At 42.4% G+C, this 22,214-nt stretch overlaps 1 protein-coding gene across 1 annotated transcript in view; it reads left to right on the top strand.

Moving 5' to 3' along the window:
• Positions 1–22,214, top strand: part of LOC132393550 (L-asparaginase 1-like) — a 116,375-nt gene that overhangs the window by 78,998 nt on the left and 15,163 nt on the right. Inside the window, exons 12-13 of the transcript XR_009511934.1 lie at positions 3,617–3,775; positions 13,549–13,662. The gene's annotated coding sequence lies outside the window, so the exon portion shown is untranslated. The remainder of the gene's footprint in view (positions 1–3,616; positions 3,776–13,548; positions 13,663–22,214) is intronic.

Raw genomic sequence — 22,214 nt, 5'->3', positions numbered from 1 at the left:
TCCTGATAGATATCCCAGTTGGGAGTTTATACCTCTCCATAGGTGCTGCCTGGCATGTTGAGTTTCTCCAGCATTTTGTGTGTATAGCAAGGGAACCTGTTGTGGTGGGTGTTTCCCTAAGCTTGCTATCCATGGCTTTCTGCCTGGTGGAAGTTACAGTTTGGGAGGAGTTTTGGCAAGTGAATGGACATAGATTGATTTGAGGCACAAAGTCAGAATCAGAATCAGGTTTATTATCACCGGCATGTGAAGTGAAATTTGTTAACTTAGCAACAGCAGTTCAATGCAAAACATAATCTAGCGGAGATAAAGTAATAACTAATATAAAAATAATAATAATATTAAATAAACAGGTAAATCAATTATGTAAATTGAATAGATTAAAAAACATGCAAAAACAGAAATACTGTACTGTATATTAAAAAAAAGTGAGATAGTGTCCAAACATTCAATGTCTATTTAGGAATCAGATGGCAGAGGGGAAGAAGCCGTTCCTGAATCGCTGAGAGTGTGCCTTCAGGCTTCTGTATCTTCTACCTGATGGTAACAGTGAGAAAAGGGCATGCCCTCAGTGCTGGAGGTCCTCAATAATGGATGCTGCTTTTCTGAGACACCGCTCCCTAAAGATGTCCTGGGTACTTTATAGGCTAGCACCCAAGATGGAGCTGACTAGATTTACAAACTTCTGCAGCTTCTTTCGGTCCTGTACAGTAGCCCCTCCCACCAGACAGTGATGCAGCCTGTCAGAATGCTCTTCATGGTATAACGATAGAAGTTTTTGAGTGTATTTGTTGACATGCCAAATCTCTTCAAACTCCTAATGAAGTATAGCTACTGGCTTGCCTTCCTTATGACTACATCAATAAGTTGGGACCAGGTTAGATCCTCAGAGATCTTGACAGCCAGGAACTTGAAACTGAAAAGTAATGAAGTAATGATTTGTGTGGAAGGGACGCTAAGCTGTCTCCCAGCAGTAGTAAACCAACTTACCAACTACCATTACTGAAAACAAAATATCCAGTCTTAAGTTACAGACAGTTTGGACCTGCCTCTAAATTGCTTCATTTTTGCTACAAGAATATTATTCCTACAATAGTTCTGAATGCTTCTGATTCATTTGTTCATTATGTACCATCTCGTGTAATGTGGGCAATCGCGGTCTTTTCCATGATTGTTCTTGGCAAATATTTCTACAGAAGTGGCTTGCCGTCACCTTCTTCTGGGCAGTGTCTTTACAAGGTGGGTGACCCAGCCATTATCAATACTCTTCAGAGATTGTCTGCCTGCCTAGCTAATGGCATCCATGGTACTTAAGCAAGACTGGTGACGTGCACCAGTGACTCATACGACCATACACCACCTGCTCCCAAGGCTTCACATGATCCTGATTGGGGGGGGGGGGGGGCGTGACCTGCAGGCTAGCAGAGGGAAGAAATGCCTTACACCTCCTTTGGTAGAGATGTATCTCCACTCCGCACCCAAAATCCCTGACTAGGATATGAGTAAAGTACTTGAAATTCCATAACAGCTTCGGGAGGCACACAGCCATTATAATTGTAGGGAACACAGCATCCACTTTGTGAAACTCCCATGAACAATAACTGGCACTGGGATTGGTTTATTATTGTCATATGTACCAGGGGACAGAGAAACGCTTGTGTGCAATATTAAGCTAGAATAAGGTAAAACAATTGCAGAATAAAGTGTAAAAGCCTCCAAAAGGGTGCAGTACAAAATCATAATGCAATAGCTTATAAGGTAAAGAGTTAATCTTACTCTCCAAGAGGTCTGGTCAAGAGTCTGATAACAGTGGGACAGAATCTGTGTCTGGTCACCTTCAAGGGAAAACATGCTTCCAGTGCCAACAGCTTCCTAAGCCAGACCCGCAAGCCTTCAGAATGTGGGCATAAATTGAAGCACCGGGAGGCAGCCCACGGGTTTGTGGTGAGGACCGTACCAATGCCTGACAAACGGCATCAGTAATTGAACCTGGGTCACTGGTGCTGTAAAGCACTGTGCGAACTGCTACGCTGCAATGCGGCTTTGATGTTTGAGAGGGAGAGGGATTTGACTGTGCTGTGTCCAGCTTCAAGGAGAGAGAGTTCCTGCCGGATGTGGCAAACTAGAGTCCACGTCAGGGCCACCAAACACAAAAACAATTACTTTCTCCAAGCAGTAAGGTGGACCACACCTCCAGCCACTCACCCACTCCTCCCACACTACTTTATCGTTTCCTGTCAGAGTCACCCTACATGCAGACTCTACTGTGCCCAGTGCCACTTTATGGACATACAATCAATCTATGTGCATAATCTATCTTATATTTATATATAGCTTTTTTTATTATTGTGTTATTTATCTTTATTATGCCATTTTGTGCTGCAACAGATCAGGAGTAACAATTTTTTTTGTTTTCCTTTACACGTGTATTGGAAATGAGATTAAACAATCTTCTTAATGTTAGGGGTGCCACATTAGCGTAGCAGTTAGCGTTGTTGCTTTTACCACTTGGAGCATTCCAGAATTCGGAGTTCAATTCCAATGCTGTCAGTAGGGAGTTTATACATTCTCCCCGTGGCCACATGTCTCCAAAGACACAGTAGTTAGTAGGTTAACTGGTCATTGTAAATTATCCTGCGATTAGGCTAGGCCGGGTTATGTAAATAGGTAGGTTGCTGACTGGCGCAGCTTGTTGGGCCACAAGGGCCTGTTCCACGCTGTATCTCTAAATAAAAAATAAAATAATCTTGAATTTTGAGCAGAATTTGAAGAAAATCAACGATCTATTGCTGCTTAATGGAAAGGAATAAATCTCAGTTACACCCAAAAGGTTCCTCATAGCAGCGTGGGGAGGTGTAAGAACTGCAGAAGAAAGTGCAGGCTCTGAGCCAAGTTATTTCCTTTCTCCAGCCCACGAGGAATTTAACAATTACCGTGACATTGCTGCTATGAGGCGAGGATACTGTGGTCGCTGTTATTAGTCAGATGATTTGTGGGGAGATGTGGAGGTGTAACACTGGAAGCTCTCTATGCCCCTGAGCCCATGTTCAGGAAATCAGATTTACAGCATGGAGCTGTTCGGATTTCCTTTGGAAGTATCGGTGTGTTCAATTGTCAGATATCCAGCAGTCATTCAGAGGATCACACTGTGTGTGTGTGTGTGTGTGTGTGTCTCAATATGCATGAATATGTGTCTGTATTAATGTGCGTTTGTGTTTGTGATCACGTTTGTGAGTCTGTGTGTATGTCTGTGTCTGTCATAGAGTCATAAAGCACAGAAACAGGCCCTTCAGCCCATTTAGTCCATGCCAAACTGTTATTCTACCTTGTCTCATCAGCACACACGGACCATCGTTCTCTATATTCCTCCCAAACGTATACCTTTTCAAACTACCCTTAAATGTTCCAATTGAACCCATGACCACCACTTCCGCCTGTGGCTCATTCTACACTTGTTTCCCCCGATTCCCCTTAGACGTGTATGCATGTATGATTGTATCAATGAGTGCGTGTGTGTGTGTCCTTGAAAAGAACGCATTACCAAAAATTGAAATTCTTGTAAATTCCAAAAAGTCTTTGTTAATCCCAATATCTTTATACCCTACTCTGCCTCTAGAATCAGCAGTTCGGGCTTGATCCTGGCCTCAGGTGCAGCCTATGTGGTTCTCCCTTTGACTGAATCGACCTCCTCCAGATGGTCTAGTTTCCACCCACGTTCCAAAATCGCACGGATTGATTGGTGAAATGGATGCTGGAAATTGTCCCAAGTATATAGGTGAGTGGTAGAATCTGGAAAGAATCGATGGGAATGTGTGGAGAAAGAAAATATGTTGGTAAGGGATTAGCTGAAAGTTCAAAGTAAATTTATTATCCAAGTACATATATGCCACCTTATAAAACCCTGAGATCCATTTTCTTGCAAGCAATCACAGTAAATACAAGAAACACGATTGACTCAATGAAAGGTTGTATCCAAAAATATGCAAGGAAAAACTAACAAACTATGCAAATACAATAATAATAATATAACTAAGCAATATATACTGAGAATGGGAGATGAAGAGCCCTCAAAAGTGAATCCATAGGTTGTGGGAACAGTTCAGTGATGGAACGAGTGAAGTTAAGTGAAGTTATCCCTTTTGGTTCAAAAGCCTGACAGTTAAGGAGTAATAACTGTTCCTGAACCTGGTAGCATTGGTCCTGAGGCTGCTAAACCTTCTTCCTCATAGCAACAGTGAGAAGAGAGCATGTCCTGGATGGTGAGGTCCTTAACAATGGATGCTGCTTTCCTACAACAGCGCTCCTTCCAGATGTGCTCAATGGCTGGGAGGGCTTTATCCATGATGGACTGGGCTGCGTCCACTGCTTTTTGTTGGCATTGATGTACAAGGGGATTGGTATTTCCATATAAGGGCATGACACAACCAGTCAATATACTCTCCACCATACATCGATAGAAGTTTGTTTAAGTTTCAGGTGGCATGCTGAACCTTCAAAAACTTCTAAGAAAGTAGAGGCACTGCCATGCTTTCTTCATAATGGCACTTACATGCTGGACCCAGGACAGATCCCCTGGAATGATAACACCGAGGAATTTAAAGCTGCTCATCCTCTCCACCTCTGATCCCCTGATGAGAACCAGCTCACAGCCTTCTGGTCTCCATTCCAGAAGTCAATAAACACCATCTTGGTTTTGTTGATAATGAGGGAGATGTTGTTCTGGAACCATTCAGCCAGATTTTCAATCTCCTTCTTATATCTTGATTTGTTACCACCTTTATTTTGGCCAGCAAAAAGGGCGAAGTCAGCAAATTCAAATATGGCATTGGAGCTGTCTGTGCTTAGCCTCAGTCATTTGTATAAAGCAAGTACACAGCTGTGTGATGTATCTGTACTGATGGAGATTGTGAAGGAGATGTTGCCAGTCCGAAATGACGGGGGTCTGCAAGTGAGGAAATCAAGGACCTAGTTACACAGCTATATTGAGACCTAGGTCTTGAATCTTATTGATTAGTTTTGAGCTAATGAGAGCACTGAATACTGATCTGAAGTTAATGAAGAGCATCCTGATGTATGAAGCTTTGTCATCCAGAGGTTGTAACATTGAATGAAGAGCCAATGAAATGGTATCTGCTGTTGATCTGTTGTGACGATAGGCAAATTGGAGTGGATCCAAGTCACTTCTCAGGCAGGAGTTGATATATTTTATCACCAATGTCTCAAAGCATATCATCAGAATAAATAGAAGTGCTACTGGGTGATCATCATTGAGGCAGGCTGCCATGTTCTTCTTGGCCACTGGTATGATTGAAGGCTGACTGTAGCAGGGGTGTACTTCATACTGCCAAAGTGAGTGGTTAAAGACACTAGTGAACACTCCAGCTCGTTGATCAGTACAGATCTTTAATACGTGGCCAGGTACTCTGTCCAGGTTAGATGTTTTCCATTGGTTCACCCTCTGTAGAATGCTCTCACATCAGCCTCAGAGACTGAAGTCACAGGGTCATTGGGGGCTGTGGAAGTTCATGATGGCTCCTCCATCTTTTGATGCCCAAAGCAAAGCAAAGCCTTGTTGTCAACAATATTACTTTAGTTTCACTTTGATAGCATTCAATCCTTTCCACAGCTGTGGAGCATCCTTCAGTGATTCAACTTTGGTCCAGATATCCACTTTACATGTGGGATGGTTTTCAGGAGATCATACCTGGACCACTTGGTTGCCAGACCTGAATGCCACTGATTTGGCCCTCAGCAGTTTGTGAACCTTATGATTCATCTGGGGCCTCTGCTTGAAAAACACTCTGAATGATTTTGTGGGGACTCGCTTGTCTATGATTGCTTTAATAAAGTCCATGATACCTGTGGTGTATTCGTTCAGTCCTTGAACACAGCTCAGTCTACCAACTTGAAGCAATCCCATAGCCACTCCTCAATCTCCCACAACCACCTCTTTTTTGTCCTTATCTCTGGAATCATGCTCTTTACCCTTTGCCTGCATGCAGGTAGGAGAAAGACAGCTACATGATCAAATTTCCTAAAAAATGGTCCAGCCATGGAATGGCAGGCATTCTTTATCTTAGTGTAACAGTGGTCAAATGTGTTGGGACCTTGGTGCTGCAGGTAATATGTTGATGATAATTGAGGAAGAGATTTCTTCAGACAAGTCTAATTGAAGACCTTGACAATGATTTAAAAGACATTAGGGAAGGTTATTTCTTGTATGTTAATCACAGCACTCTATACATAGAGTGCTTTCTTAACATCTGCCCTTGGGGGTATGTAAACTCTGGTAAGGCGCACAGAGAAGAATTCTCTTGGTTAGTAGAATGGTCAGCACTTAGTCATCAGATGTTTCAGGTCAGAGAAACAAGAGTGTGATAAGACTGCTGCCTCCCAGCACTGCAAATGATAAACACAAGAGATTCCACAGATGCTGGAAACCCAGAGCAACACACACCAAGTGACAGAGGAATTCAGCACGTCAGGTAGCATCTATGGAGATGAATAAACCGACAATATTTCAGGCAGAGAACCTTCTTCAGGACTGGAAAGGAAGAGAGAAGATGCCGGAATAAAAAGTGAGAGAAGGGGAAGTATAAGGTGCTTTATGGTTGACATGTATTCAGTCGACTGAAGGGCCTGTAAGCTCTGACTATCTATGATATTAAAATTTATAAGGGTGTTCAAACAAAAGTTACATGCATAAATTAATTCAAATCAATGCTAATTCTATTTAGCTGTTACTTCTCTGTTGGAGTTTAGAAGAAAAAAGAGGGAGCTCATTGAAGCCTACCAAATTTTAAAAGGCCTAGATGCAGTGGATGTGGGGAGAATATTTCCTATAGTGGGGGAATCTAGGACCAGAGGGCACAAGCTCAGAATACAAGGACATCCCTTTAGAACAAAGATAATGAGGGATTTCTTTAACCAGAGAGTGATGAATCTCTGGAATTTATTGCCACGGATGGCTGTGGAAGCCACCTTATTGAATATTTCAAAGTGGAAATTGATAGATTAATAAGGAGGTCAAAGGTTATGGGCAGAAGGCATGAGAATTAGTTGAGAGGAATAACAAATCAGCTACAATGAAATGGTTGAGCAGACTCAATGGGCCAAATGGCCTAATTGGCTCCTATGTCTTATGATCATATCCTCCTGAAGAACAATTTGACTGGAATTGGATCATCCAAACTGAGAACAATTTAGTGGAAAGGTTTCTATAAATGTCGGGAAATCTGCGGATGTTCTGGAACATGGAGTCTGCTCCAATGGCCACCAGAGATTAGCTGTGCGGAAGTTCAGGAGTTTGGCACGGAAGGTAGACTCTCTATGGGAAATATTAAAGTCTGTTTCCTTTAATTGAATACACCTCAGAAGTTAAAACGTGAAATGAAACAAATGGCATCATTGTCAGGCTGTGACAACCACCCATGTCATCTATGAAGCATAATAGAGGTGTGTGTCTGGAGACAGGCTAACCTTTGAGAATATGTTTTGTTACTTATACATCTGTCAAGATTTTTAAGATTCTATATCTAAGATTGGTTGATATCATTTCTAATACACAAGTGTAAAGGAGAATGAAATAATTATTACTCTGGATCCAATGTGGCATAAAATAACACAATAAGATAAAGAACACAATAATAAAAAGCACAATAAATATTAATACATAAAATAGCTTATGTACATAGATTGATTGTATGCCCATAAAGCAACACTAGGCACAGGACGGTCTGTACATAATGTGCCTCTGACAGGAAATGATTTAGTCATGGTGGATGGGGGTGCAGAGGGGTAATAGAGTCACTGTGGAAGGAACCTTTAAAGAAGGAAATCCTAGCAGACTGTGGTGGTCTAATCCTAGAAGGACAGGTTGACACATGCTTGCTTCCTGCTCTGTGGTAGGGGTATTTTCAAAACCACCAGCAGTCATTTCCCCCTCAGTGGTGGGCGGATGGATGTGTGGCCCTGAGATTGCCACACAGATGGTTAAAGTGTGTGGTGCCGTGCGTTGGAAAAGGGATGCAGGAAGTCACAGCCGGGAATTGAGAGAGGATGGCAAAGTTGTCCTGGATTACTAATTGGGAGTGTCAAATATCTCACCGGGGATTCAAATTGTGCGTAGATCTTTCTTTCATTCAAATCTACAGGAAATCCTGAACAATCAAGTTTGCAAGTTGGAATGAATATTTCAGCTCTTGGTTTATTTTTTGTAAATTTTTAAGTTTGTTACAGTTTTCTACACTATTTTCTCTATAACACTGACTGAATCAACTGCACTAGCTCCATCAAGATTCAAGACTCAAGAATGTCATTGGCATTCTTTAGTACACAAGACTAAAAGAGAACAAAGTTATTGTTAATCTGAATCTCATGCAGCACAAAAAAACACAATAAGCATAATTTAAAAAAAACATTTTAAATAAAGTACCCAAAGGAATGCCAGTCAGTCATAGGGGGGGGATGTGCAAACTCCTTACAGATAGTGCAGAGTTGAAGCTGGGTCACTTCTTAAGCCCTATAGGGGCACAAGCTGCCAACAGTTTTGCGAATTGTCACCTGGCATGGCCTCTCTTCTTGGTATCTTTCCTCCCATAGGGATAGGGTCTTTAGAGTTTCTGTTGGCATTTCTGTAGCTCTGGGTTTTTACAGGATGAGGTTGCTATCCGCAAGGCTAACCCTCCTCCTTTTGTTGCCGAGCTTGGACTATCCATGACAGAATTTACTGAGGTCGTTGGTGTGGTAATTATATTGCGAAGGTACATGCTACAATGCTGGTTAGGCCAATGCTTATAGAAAATTTTCTTTTCCATCTTAGATTGTCCCTTCAGTGCAGAGACATGTTAACCATATAACAATTACAGCATGGAAACAGGCCATCTCGGCCCTTCTAGTCCATGCCGAACACTTACTCTCACCTAGTCTCACTGACCCGCACTCAGCCCATAACCCTCCATTCCTTTCCTGTCCATATACCTATCCAATTTTGCTTTAAATGACAATACCGACCCTGCCTCTACCACTTCTACTGGAAGCTCGTTCCACACAGCTACCACTCTCTGAGTAAAGAAATTCCCCCCTCATGTTACCATTAAACTTTTGCCCCCTAAGTCTCAACTCATGTCCTTTTGTTTGAATCTCCCCTTCTCTCAATGGAAAAAGCCTATCCATGTCAACTCTATCTATCCCCCTCATAATTTTAAATACCTCTATCAAGTCCCCCCTCTACCTTCTACGCTCCAAAGAATAAAGACCTAACTTGTTCAACCTTTCCCTGTAACTTAGGTGCTGAAACCCAGGTAACATTCTGGTAAATCTTCTCTGTACTCTCTCTATTTTGTTGATATCTTTCCTATAATTCGGTGACCAGAACTGTACACAATACTCAAAATTCGGCCTTACCTATGCCTTGTACAATTTTAACATTACATCCCAACTCCTATACTCAATGCTTTGATTTATAAAGGCCAACATACCAAAAGCTTTCTTCACCACCCTATCCACATGAGATTCCACCTTCAGGGAACTATTCACCATTATTCCCAGATCACTCTGTTCTACTGCATTCTTCAATGCCCTACCATTTACCATGTATGTCCTATTTGGATTATTCCTACCAAAATGTAGCACCTCACACTTCTCAGCATTAAACTCCATCTGCCATCGTTCAGCCCACTCTTCTAACTGGCCTAAATCTCTCTGCAAACTTTGAAAACCTACTTCATTTGGGGTAAATCAGAGGGACGCTATGAATCTGGAATAAAAGGCAAAGTTAGGAGGTCAAAGTTAATGTCAAGTTTATTGTCAAAGTTCAAAGCAAATTTATTATTAAAGTACATATACAGTATATCACCATATACAACCCTGAAATTTATTTAGTTGCAGCCATTCTCAATAAAGCCTATCATAATATAATTTTAAAGATGCACCAACTAGACATACAACGAGTGTGCAAAAGGCAACAAACTGTGAAAATTCAAACAGAAAGAAATAACAACAAAGTTTGACTTAAGAGTAGGGGGGCATTATATGCTGCACATTGCTGTGGGAGTAATTCAGAACAGGTATATTTAGAAATATTGCACGTAGTCTGCAGAACGTCACTATGGTTCACCGCTGCTATTGTGCATAAGTACATGTAAAAACTCAGTTGCAGTTAAAAAAACTTACTGCAGCAGCATCAATTAGCTTCAGATAGGTAGCATTCACAAGAAAGACACAAGAGATTCTTCAGGTGATGGAAATCCAGAGTGAAAATTATGTTTAATTTATGAATTTGATTAAGAAGTCAATGTTTTGAGCTGCAACTCTTCATTAGGACTGGAAAGGAAGGAGGCAGAAGCCAGAATGAGAAGATGAGGGGAGGTGAAGCTGGCAGGTGATAGGTGAGATCAGGTGGGAGATGGGGAAGGTGGGTGTGTGGGGGGGAAGAGCTGGGAGTAAGAAGCTGGGAGGTGATTGGTAGAAGGGGTAAAGGGCTAGAGAAGGAGAAATCTGATAGTACAGGAGAGTAGACCATGGCAGAAAGGGAAGGAGGAGGGGCACCAAAAGGAGGTGATGGGCAGGTGTGGAGAGGGAAGGCACAAGAGGAGCCAGAATGGAGGATGGATAAAGAGATTACTGGAAATTAGAGAGATCAGTATGCCCTTAAACATGCTGGTACGTGTCATGATGTGTGCTGGCAATATCAGAACCCAAGTGCAGAGGAAAGACAGACTGATGTAGACACGGTGACAAGAGTTTATTCATAATAATTCTGAAAGAACATCTGTGGCTTGGCTGAACGACACCACAAGAAGTAACCTTCTCTAAACTAGGACCTTATGCTTCATGTTAATCAGGCATCCACTTAAATAATGCAAGTAACATGGAACCCCTGAGCCTATCAAATTAATTTAGCATGTTTAAACAGAAAGCACTAGGAGATCCTGTTACACAAAACGAAAGAACACAAAGAACTCTAAATGATCAACAACTCTCGTTAAACAGCAATTAACTAGTTCAGGTGCTCAGGCTCCAGCACTCTGCACAGGATCAAAGAGCGCATTACAATGTGCCCTTAAGCTTTTCTATCTTCTACCCAATGGAAGGGGGCTGAGAAGAGAGCATGAGTGTAACGTGCATTATTATTATGACATTAGGCTTTTCCTTCCACTAAACTCACTTAACCTGTGAAATCTTTCTATGCAAGTAACATGCACTCCTAGCAAAGTGATCAGAATACACTAGACAGTGCAGTAAGTGCAGATGTGACTGAAGAAGTTTATGGGATATCCGGGGGTGGGAGCGGGGACACGGTAAGTACAATCTTGAGGGTGTTTGCTTTGGTCAATACTTTACAGCAAACCCCTGTGTAATTCTTGTTCCTTCATTGCTGAATCTGCAGTGGAAGCCTTCATGATACAATAATACGAATGAAAACCTCGGCACAACTCTGACGCAGAAATGGAAAATCCTCTCACCCGCAGCTCTAACAACTCCTGCCATCATGAGAGAGAAAAACAAAATCCCACAATTAATTTTCCAACCTGATAAAGGGATTTTTTAGCTTCAAAGGACCAAAATGAAAACTTGTTAGGATTGTTCCTTTTGCAAGCCTAATATTAACAAGGTTAATTTTGACAGAATGTTTCTACCCCATTGATTTCCATTTGGATTTAATTCCTGGTTCTGGTCGAAGGTGGCTTTCATTAGGAGTGGCACATGGTGCAAATTAAAAAAAGCTTGTGAGCTTTGCTCAGACAGGCCACATCTCATGAATAACCGGATGAGGCAGCACTGCTAACGTCTATTTGCTCATGCTTTCAGAACTTCCATGGTGTTTAATGTAGAAACGGGAACATTTCCCACACTGGAGTGGTTTCTGTGTTTTCTGTGATGGTTTGGCTGGGCGAAGTGTATAATAAGACCATCAGATTTCAGATCGGTCGTCAAGAAAAAAATCCCAAGCTGCAGTCACAGACTGTGATGTAACCAAGGTATCAAACCCATAAACTACACAGTGCATATTATATTTTCCTTCTCTTTCAAAATTAATAAGACCATGAGACATAGGAGCAGAACTAGGCCATTCAGCCCTTTCAGTTTTCTCCTCCATTCCATTATGGCTGACTTATTATCCCTCTCAACCTAATTCTCCTGCCTTCTTCCCGTTATCTTTCTAATTAAGGTGAGTGATTGCAGTCTTTTTCCCCAGGACAGGGGAATCCAAACTTAGGAGGTATAGGTTTAGATTGTGAGGCAACAAATTTAAAGGAGGTAACTCGTTCATGCTAATAGTGGTGAATATATGGAATGAGCTGCTAGAAGCAGTGGCTGAGGCACATACAGCTGTGTCATTTAAGAAGCACTTGGTTGGGTACATGGAGGAGTGGGGCTCTGTGGAATATGGGCTGCGTGAAAGAAATAGGACAGCTCTGTGGCTGGCATGGATTTGTTGGGCCAAATGGCCTGTATCCATGCTGCTTGATACTCTGACTCTGTGAAGGACTACCACAACCCCACAGGTGCAGGTAATGTCTGCATCTCGTTCCCCAGATTATTGTCACATTACGCTGTTTCTGGCATCTCCACTGAGATTAGTGCGGGTGCAAATTGGAAGAGACCATAGAGGTAGAGGTGTGCAAGAGATAAAGAGATATAGATAGAGTGGATCTTCAGAGACTTTTGCCCAGGGCATCAATGGTTAATACAGGAGGGTTAATACGGAAGCTGCACTGCAGCAGACCGGAAGGCTCGACAATGGACAGTTAAAACTGCCTCATGCGTTACCGGCATCAAGGACATTTATACAGAAGGGTGCCAGAAAAAGGCCACTAACATCATGTAGGATCTCACCCACCCTGCTCATGACGGTTTGTCCCACTCCCATCAGGGAGGAGGCCTCGTAGCATCTACGCCAGGACCTCCAGACTCAGAAACAATTACTTTACCCAAACAGTCAGGCTGATCAACACCTCCACCCACTAATCCAATCCACCACACACCCTCACCACCCTTACTTAATAATTTCCTGTCAGAGTCACCTTATGTATAGCCACTCTTGTACCTAGTGTCGTTTTATGGACATAAAATCAATCTATGTATATAAACTAATCTTATGTGTTAATATTTATTGTTTTTTTATTTTTTTGTGCTCTTTATTTTACTCATTTTTTGTGCTGCATCAGATAGAGAGTAGTAATTATTTTGTCTCCCTTTACACTCGTGTACTGGAAATGAATTTTAACAATATTGAATTATCTTGAATTGAATTCTCATAATTTTAAGATGATTGGAGTAATATATAGGTGGCTGTCAGAGGTAGGTTTTCAACAGGGAGTGGTGAATATGTGGAATGTGCTGCCGAGGTGGAGGTAGAGATGGATACATTAAAGACTTTTAGTAAACTCTTAGATAGGCACATGGACAATAGAAAAATAGAGGGTTATGTAAGAGGGAAGGGTTAGACGGATCTTAAAGTAAATTGTAAGGTCGGCACAATACTGTGGGCTGAAGGACCTGTATTGTGTTCTAATGTTCTGTATTGTATGTTCTATCACATAGCTGAAGTGTGAACATGGTAATTCCGTGCAAGCAAGCATTGAACCTGGGCCACTGGATCTGTGAGGCAGCAGTGTTACCCGATGCACCACTGCACTGTTCCAATTTGGAAATAAGGTAACTTCCAGGACATTGGCTGATAGGATTATTAGACCATAAGATCTAAGAGCTCAGATAAGCCATTTTACCCATTGAGACTGCTCTATCATACCATCATGGCTGACTTATTATCCCTCTTAACCCCATTCTCCTGCCTTCACCCCATAAGTATTGACACCCTGACTAATCAAGAACCTATCAACCGGTGCTTTAAACCTAACAACTTGGCCTGTACAACCATCTGTGGCAAATACTTTCACAGATTTGCTACCCACTGACTAAAGAAATTTTTCTTCATCTCTGTTCTAAATGGGCATCCCCCTGTTCTGAGTCTGTGTCCTCTGGTCCGAGGCACCTCACTATAGGAAACATGATCTCCACGTCCACTCTGTCCAATCCTTTCAACATTGAATAGATTTCAATGAGATCCCCCCCCCCCCCATTCTTCTAAACCCCAGCGAGTACAGGCCAGGAGCCATCAAATGCTCCTCATATGTTAACCCTTTCATTCCTGGGATCATTCTCATGAGCATCCTCTTGATATTATTGTTGTAGGGGAAAGAATTGTGAGTGCTAATATTTAGAAAATAGTGCTGTGGACTGTTGCTAATGTGGTAACAGAGAGCCACCAGACAAAACCAGAAACATGGAATGAAGTAGCCACAACACACAAGTTTCAGGAACTTCACTAATTATAATGTGCACTTATCTTGTAATAGAGCATTGGATTTGCTGTTGAATCTGTGGATAATCATTTTATTCTGTAATCAGTACCTGGTCTGTTACTTAGATAAGTCTTCCTGTAGCCACCATTCTGTTAGAAAAATGTAGTTCTACTAGTAATCTCATCGGATTACTAGTAATCCGGATTAGGAGCAGCATCTCCAACACCATCACACTGAGCACGTGGTCTCCCCAGGGCTGTGTGCTCACTCCACTGCTGTTCACTCTGCTGACCCACGACTGTGCTGCAACACACAGCTCGAACCATATCATCAAGTTTGCCGATGACACAACCATGGTGGGTCTCATCAGCAAGAACAACGAGCCATCTTACAGAGAGGAGGTGCAGCGGCTAACGGACTGGTACAGAGCCAACAACCTGTCTCTTAATGTGAACAAAACAAAAGAGATGGTTGTTGACTTCAGGAGGGCACGGAGTGACCACTCCCCGCTGAACATCGATGGCTCCTCGGTAGAGATCGTTAAGAGCACCAAATTTCTTGGTGTTCACCTGGCGAAGAATCTCATATGGTCCCTCAACACCAGCTCCATAGCAAAGAAAGCCCAGCAGCATCTCTACTTTTTGCGAAGGCTGAGGGAAGTCTATCTCCCACCCCCCATCTTCATCACATTCTACAGGGGTTGTATTGAGAGCATCCTGAGCAACTGCATCACTGCCTGATTCGGAAATTGCATCATCTTGGATCGCAAGACCCTGCAGCGGATAGTGATGTCAGCTGAGAAGATCATCGGGGTCTCTCTTCCTGCCATTACACTACACGCTGCACTACACTACCCGAAGCCTGGACTGACACCTTGCCCTACTGTCCTGTTTATTATTTATTGTAATGCCTGCACTGTTTTTGTGCACTTTATGCAGTCCAGTGTAGGTCTGTAGTCTAGTGGAGCTTTCTTTGTGTTATTTTTATTACGTAGTTCAGTCTAGTTTTTTGTACTGTGTCATGTAACACCATGGTCCTGAAAAACGTTGTCTCATTTTTACTATGCACTATACCAGCAGTTATGGTCGAAATGACAATAAAAGTTGACTTGACTTGACTTGGCTTGAATTGATATTGTGAAAGCTCTACCAAATTCTGCTCAGGTACTGGCGATCAGCGTTGGCTGGTTTCATCGTGCGTAGCAGATTTTAATAAATTGCCTGCTATGTCAAACACCAACTCCATTTGACCTTTCCGTTTGCTCCTACAATAATCCATAGAGAGAACCCCTTTTCTACTGCCATCTCCACACCTTCTTTGCTTTCACATCATTGTCCTCCAATCATGCAACAATAATTCCAACCCATCGTTACCATCAATCACCACTGTCCCCAAACTGACACATCCACCAACAGTATGTGGCCTTGAAACTCTGATACTGTTAAACATCGCAAGAAAGAATCCATGAATAAAAGTCCATAAGACCAAAAGATAAAGGTGTGGAATTAGGCCATTCAGCCCTTTGAGTCTGCTCCACTGTTTCTTATTCCTTACATCCCCACTTTCCCCGTAATCTTTGACACAATACTAGTAATAAACCTATCCAACTCTGCTTTAAATATACCCAATGACTTGGCCTCCATAGCTGCCTGTGGCAATAAATTCTACAGTTTCACCATCCTCCGGATAAAGAAATTTCTCTCAATTTCTGCTGAAGAGGAATAATCCATTGTTTGGACGATTTAAGCACCAGGCCAGATTGAAGGTGTTAGGTATGGAATAAAAACGAGCAGGGCTCAGGCCAGAGAGCATATCAAAGAGGTGGGGCCCAGGTCGAAGAATGAGAAATGACACAAGGCTTGGTCAATTTATGTGCCGGGCCATATTGAAAATATCAGGGTGTCGGGGACAGAGACAAGGGACAGGCTGGCGCTGAGCTCGCTGCTCCATGGGGTTTACTCGTCTCTGCGCTGAACTGAGGCTGTGGCCTGCAACTAATGGCATTCCGGATCAGCTGCAGTAATGACTGGCTTTAGCCATGGACACCCTCATGAATTTCAGTTCTGAATGCTATTTGCTTACTTCTATTGTTTGCACAATTTGTTTTTTTCTTCTGCACATGGGATGTATGACAGACTACTTTTTAATGGTTTCTATTGCATCTCTTTGTTTGGGGCTGCCTGTAAGGAGGCAAATCTTAAGGTTGTATATAGTATACGTACTTTGATAATAAACGTACTTTGAACATTGATCTTTGATGCACATTGTATCTCCATTAAATGATATGGCAGCTTCGGTGAAGATCTGTCCTGGGATGAGCACATAAGTATCAATGCTGAGTAGGCATGACAGCACCACTACTTCCTTAAAAATTTGCGCAGATTTGGCATGTCCCCTAAAACTTTAACAAACTTCTATAGAAGCACAGCGGAAAGTACCCTAACTGGTTTCATCATGTCCTGGTATAGAGACACCAATACCCAGAATTTTAAAAAAGGCTGCAGAAAAAGATAGATTACAATCCATTCCATCAAAGGGAATCCCTCCCTACCACCAAGCACATTTTCAAGGAGTGTTGCCACAAGAAAGCAGCATCATCAAGGTACCCCTCCATCTAGGTCATGCTCTCTTCTCAATACTTGGGCAGAAACCTTAGAAGCCACGCCACCATGTTCAGGAACACTTATTACTCTACAACCGTCAGGCTCCTGAATCAGCGTGAACAATTTCACTCACCTCAACAGTGAACTGATTCCACAAAATACAGACTCACTTTTAAGGACTCTACAAGTCATGTTTTCAATATTATTTATTAATTCATTTTTATTTGCATGATATGCCTTCTTTTGAACATTGGTTATTTTTGTCAGCCTTTATTTATGTGTAGATTTTCATAAATTCTCTTCTATTTCTTTATTTTTCTGTAAGTACCTGCAAGAAAATGAATCTTAAAGTAGTATATGGTAATGTATACATACTTTGATAATAAATTTACCTTAGGATCATATTTAATATCATTGGTATATGTGGTACAGCAGTACATAGTAATAAAACAATAAATTATCATGAGAATTATAAATAAAAAAGTAAATTAATTTAAATAAGTAGTTCAAAAAGAGAGGGGAGATTACTGTGGATGGGTTTATTGTCCATTCAGAAACCTGATGGCAGAGGGGTAGATTTTGACTCTGAAACATTGAGTGTGTGCCTGCTCCCTGATGGTAGCAATGAGAAGAGGGCACGTCCTGGGTGATGAGGGCAGTAGTGATTGATGCCGCCTTTTTGAGGCATCACCTTTTGAAGGTGTTTTGAATGCTGGGGAAGTCGGTGCCCATGATGGGGCTGACTGAATTTACAACTTTCTTCAGCTTTTTCTGATCCTTTGCAGTGTCCCCCTCCATAATAGATAGTGATAGAACCAGTTAGAATGCTTTTCATGGTTTATCTGTAGAAACTTGCAAGTGTCTTCGGTGAAACCCTAAATAACTCCTAATGATATCCAGCCACGGTTGTGCCTTCTTTGTGATTGCATCAATATGTCAGGCCCAGGACAGATCGTCAGATGTGGACACTCAGGAACTTTGACTTTGGCTTTGAATTTGAGAGTCTTAAAGATATCCACCAGGCTAATTCCTGGTCTGACAAGTGGCTAAAGAAGACTGGGGCTGATAGGAGAGGACAGTGGACAATGGAATGAAGGGAACGATGTACGGATGAGAACAGGAGGATCAAGAGAAAGGGGGAGGGGAAGAGGGATATTTGGGATACAAAAAAAATGGGAGACGGAGAAGAGTGGTTACCAGAAGTTAGAAAAACTGATGTACATGGCATCAGGTTGGAGACAACCAGGGCGGAATATCGGTACTCCTCCTATGTGTCAAGAATCAACTTCAGCATGACAATTCTGAATTAGGAATCAGGATCAGATTTATTATGATTCTTGTGCCCGTAAAATGAGTACAACCCCTTGGGAGCTTTCATGTTTTATTATTTTACAGCATTGAATCACAGTGGATTTAATTTGGCTTTGACACTCATCAACAGAAAAAGACGCTCGTGTCAAAGTGAAAACAGATCTCTACAAAGTGATCTAAATGAATTACAAACATAAGACACAAAATAATTGATTACGTTAAGTATTCTCCCCCTTTAATATGACACACCAAGTCATTACTGGTGCAGCCAACTGGTTTCAGAAATCACATAATTCGTTAAATGGAGCAAACACGAGGAAACCTGCAGATGCAGGAAATTCAAACAACACACACAAAATGCTGGTGGAATGCAGCAGGCCAGGCAGTATCTATAGGAGAAGCACTGTCGAGGTTTCGGGCCAAGACCCTTCGTCAGGACTAACTGAAAGGAGAGATACTAAGAGATTTGAAAGTAGTGGGGGTAGGGGGAAATGCGAAATGATAGGATAAGACTGGAGGGGGTGGGATGAAGCTAAGAGCTGGAAAGGTGATTGACGAAAGTGATATAGAGCCGAAGAAGGGAAAGGATCATGGGACGGGATGCTTTGGGAGAAAGAAAGGGGGAGGAGGGGAGCACCAGAGGGGGATGGAGAACAGGCAGGGTGATGGGCAGAGAGAGAGGTAAAAACAAACAACTATATATGTCAGGGATGGGGTATGAAGGGGAGGAAGGGCATTAGCGGAAGTTAGAGAAGTCAATGTTCATGCCATCAGGTTGGAGGCTACCCAGTCAGTATATAAGGTGTTGTTCCTCCAACGTGAGTGTGGATTCATTTTGACAATAGAGGAGGCAATGGATAGACATATCAGAATGGGAATGGGACGTGGAATTAAAATGTGTGGCCACTGGGAGATCCTACTTTCTCTGGCGGACCGAGCGTAGGTGTTCAATGAAACGGTCTCCCAGACTGCGTCGGGTCTCACCAATATATAAAAGGCCACACGGGGAGCACCGGACGCAGTATACCATACCAGCCGACTCACAGGTGAAGTGTCGCCTCACCTGGAATGGCTGTCTGGGGCTATGTCTATGTCTATCCATGGCCTCCTCTACTGTCAAAATGAATCCACATTCAGGTTGGAGGAACAACACCTTATATACTGGCTGGGTAGCCTCTAACCTGATGGCATGAACATTGACTTCTCTAACTTCCGCTTATGCCCTTCCTCCCCTTCTTACCCCATCCCTGACATATATAGTTGTTTGTTTTTTCCTCTCTCTCTGCCCATCACCCTGCCTGTTCTCCATCCCCCTCTGGTGCTCCCCTTCTCCCCCTTTCTTTCTCCCAAAGCCTCCCGTCCCTTGATCCTTTCCCTTCTTCGGCTCTGTATCACTTTCGTCAATCACCTTTCCAGCTCTTAGCTTCATCCCACCCCTCCAGTCTTATCCTATCATTTTGCATTTCCCCCTACCCCCACTACTTTCAAATCTCTTAGTATCTCTCCTTTCAGTTAGTCCTGACGAAGGGTCTCAGCCCAAAACGTCGACAGTGCTTTTCCTTATAGATGCTGCCTGGCCTGCTGCATTCCACCAACATTTTGTGTGTGTTATTAGTTAAATGGAGATCTGTTTTTGGTGCTTCAACTGATTGTAGTAAAAGTCACCTTTCTCTGGAAGGTCCAACTGCTGGTGAGTCAGTATCCTAACGAAAGTTACCCCATGAAGACAAAAGAACACTCCAAGCAGTTCTGCAGAAAGAAAGGGGGCAAAAGTTTAAGGGTAACATGAGGGGGCATTTCTTTACTCAGTGAGTGGTAGCTGTGTGGAATGAGCTTCCAGTAGAAGTGGTAGAGGCAGGTTCAGTATTGTCATTTAAAGTAAAATTGGATAGGTATATGGACAGGAAAGGAATGGAGGGTTATGGGCTGAGTGTGGGCCAGTGGGACAAGGTGAGTGTAAGCATCGGCACGGACTAGAAGGGCCAAGATGGCCTGTTTCCGTGCTGTAATTGTCATATGGTTATATATGGTTATATGGTTGTTGAAAAACACAAGTCAGGAGATGGATAAAAGAAAATTTCCAAGTTACTGATTATCCCTTGGTACTCAGTTAAGTCAATCATCAAGAAATGGAAAGAATATAGCACAGTTGTAAGTCTGCCTAGAGTAGGCCGCCTTCAAAAACTGAGTGATTGTGCAAGAGGGGAACTAGTGAGGGAGGCCACCAAGAAACCTATGACAACTCTGGAGGAGTTTCAAGCTTCAGTGGCTGAGGTGGGAGAGACTGCACATACAACAACTGTTACCCCAGTGTCTCACCAGCTGCAGCTTTATGGGGGCAGTGGCAAAGAGAAAGCCATTGTTGAAAAAAATTCACATAAAATCTCAGCTATAAAGTTTGTGGGAGAGTCTGAAGTCAACTGCTGAAAGGAGGTTCTATGGTCCGAAGAAACCAAAATTCAGCTTTTAGGTCCATCAGACTAAATGCTATGTTTGGCGTAACCAAACACTGCACATCTTCAAAAACACAACATCCCTACCGTGAAACATGGTGCTTGTTGCATCATGTTGTGGGGATGCTTCAGTGCAGCAGTCCTTGAAAGGTTTGTGAAGGTAGAAGGTAAAAAGAATGCAACAAAATACAGGGAAGTCCTGGAGGAAAACCTGAAGCAGTCTGCAAGAGAAATACGGCCTGGGTGAAGATTTGTTTTCGTGCAAGACAATGATCCCAAGCAGAAAGCCAAAGCTACACAAGAATGGCTTAAAAACAACTAAGTTAATGTCCTGAAGTGGCCAAGTCAGAGTCCAGAGCTTAATCCAATTGAGTATTTGTGGCTGGAGTTGAAAAGGGCTGTTTACTCACGATCACCATGCAATCTGTCAGAGCTTGAGCAGTTTTGCAAAGAAGAATGGGGAAAATTTCAGGGTCCAGATGTGCAAAGCTGTTTGAGACCTATTTACATCCACACAGACTCAAGGCTGTAATTGCTGCCAAAGGCGCATCTACTAAATACTGACTTGAAGGGGGTGAATACTTATGCAATCAATTATTTTGTGCTTTATATTTGAAATTAATTTAGATCACTTTGTACAGATCTGTTTTCGCTTTGACATGAAAGTCTTTTTTTGTTGATCAGTGTCAAAAATAGCCAAATTAAATCCATTGTGATTCAATGTTGTAAAACTATAAAACATGAATACTTTCAAGGGGGCTGTATGTTTTTATTAGCACTTTATATGGCATGAAATTTGTTACCTTGTAGAGTGCAAGTTCATAAAATTACCAAAAATTATAGAATTTATAGAACTATAGAATAGTGCAGAAGAATTGAATAATGAGGTGGTGTTCATGCATTCTCAGACCGTTCAGAAACCTGGTGGTGGAGGAGAAGAAGCTCTATTGTAATTTCAACTCTGGGTCTTCAGGTTCCAGGCCTTCTGGTCTGTTCCTTTCCCTGATGGTAGTAACAAGGAGGTGGCATCTTCCTGTTGGTGAGAGTTCTTCGTGATGGAAACTGGCTTCTTGAGGTAGTGTCTCTTGAAGATGTTCTCAGTGGTGGGAAGGTTTGGCTTATAATGTAGTCTACAACCCTCTGCAGCCTCTGGTAATTCTGAGCCACCATGCTAGGGGTGAAGCAATTTTGCCGTAAAGGATACAGACACATCAAAGTGGGAATGGGATATGTGAGATCCTAGACGGAATAATAGATGGTGAGAAGGTGCTCGGCAAAGTAATTTCCTAATTATGTCAGATCTCACCAATGTAAAGGAGGCTGTGGTAGGAATAACAGATGTAATAAATGATTTACAGGTGGAGTACTTCCTCTACCGGTAGGACTGTTCCGAACTCTGAATGGTGGTGAGGGACAAAGTGTAAGGGCAGATGTAATGCTGAGCACAGTTGCTAAGTGGAGGCTGTTCAGTAGGGAGGGATGAGGAAGAATGGAAGTCATGGAGGGAGTGAACGCAGTGAAAAGCTGAGGGGAGAGGA

This window comes from Hypanus sabinus, chromosome 4 (assembly GCF_030144855.1).
Source record: "Hypanus sabinus isolate sHypSab1 chromosome 4, sHypSab1.hap1, whole genome shotgun sequence".
Classification (NCBI taxonomy): domain Eukaryota; kingdom Metazoa; phylum Chordata; class Chondrichthyes; order Myliobatiformes; family Dasyatidae; genus Hypanus; species Hypanus sabinus.
This window is presented reverse-complemented; position numbering and strand designations above follow the sequence as displayed.